Consider the following 1,553-nt stretch of genomic DNA (forward strand, 5'->3'; position numbering starts at 1 on the left):
TTGTTAGAAATCATCACTTGCTCCCCCCATATGAAGAACATGTTTCTAAGGATCAGGAAAAATTAATATCTCCAACTAAAATCCATTTAGAAAGACCACAACCTCCATGCAGTATGCAGTCGCACCACAAGCACAATGCAAGAGAAAAATGTCTGACTAGGGAAACCAATCCAACAGAGAACAATAGTCAGACATCAAAAGGACTACCTAGCACCCTAAATCCTAGCCTAGCACATCATCTAACGAAAAGTGCGTCAACCTAGTATCTAGGTGAGGGGTAAGTCTGAGTATAGTATGACTTTGACAGGGTCTTCATACCGGCCCCATCCTAAAGATCCAAAGGATCTAAAGGGTGTCACGAAGAATGGTGACACGAGTTAGATCTATTAGATCTTTAGCACAGTCATACTCATGTCAATCCCGATGACTTAACTTGCATTGCTCACTGGGATCAACCCAGCAAGCAATGCTCGTTAAGGCATCGCGACCAACACAGGGTCACTCTCCTAACGAACATGACTCGCTATCCATGCAAACATGCAAATGCAAATGCTAATGCAGTCAAATCGAAACATATAAGTAGTGATGAAGAGTATGCCATGAAGTCAGTGACTGGAAGGAATGGGCATGTCGTAGCGGCAGGGGCCCGAAAAGAGGGTATAGCGGTAAGGCAGTGACCCGAAGGAATGGGCATGCTGTGGCGTCAGGGGCCTGAAAAGAGGGTATGCCGGTAAGGCAGTGGCCCGAAAGTATGCAACTCAAGTAGATGATATCGATCATGCAAACAACATATACATGCAATACCGGTAAGGCGGTGACCCGACAGAATGCAACTCAAGGAGATGATATCGATCATGCAGACAAACATGTACATGCACATACACAACATGCAAAGGAGCAAGTGGTAGGTCGATCCAGATGGAGCATCTAGGCAAACCAAAGTATTGTGTCAACAGGATTGGGGTAGCCGGCTGAAACACAAGTGATGTGACCGGTTTGGGATAACAGACAGATGCATAAGTGGAGCCGACTTGTCTGGGACGACCGATAAAGGTACAATTGGTGTCGGTGCAAGTGCAAGTGCAAGATACAAAGTACAAGTGCATGTGCAATATGTAAATGCAAGGTGCAAGGTGCAAGTGCAAATGCAAGGTGCAGAGTGCAAATGCAAGTGCGATATATGACATACAATATGTAACATGCAAGACATGCGCATGCAAACAATGAGGTGTAAATGATCACATATGATAACGAGTCACGCTCGTACTAACGTCCTTGCCCGGGAAAGCTTAGGGCTCACTCATATGGATTTGCGACAGCGCCATCTCCAACTTTGGTGGGAAAAGTGAGGAGTTTTCTTCCCGGATCTCCGAGGGGGAAACTCTCCACAACATCGTGAAATGGGTTAGCTATAAATCTTTTCCCATTTTGTGAACTTCTCCAAACTTTGCAAAGCGAGACAACTACAAAGCTTCTCTCACTTTGCTAAGTCCGACCTCCCAGCTTCTCCAAGTAAAATTGAGGAACCCAAAGCAAGGGGAGTGAGGGACTCC

This window comes from Phalaenopsis equestris, unplaced genomic scaffold (genome assembly GCF_001263595.1).
Source record: "Phalaenopsis equestris unplaced genomic scaffold, ASM126359v1 Scaffold234275, whole genome shotgun sequence".
Lineage (NCBI taxonomy): Eukaryota > Viridiplantae > Streptophyta > Magnoliopsida > Asparagales > Orchidaceae > Phalaenopsis > Phalaenopsis equestris.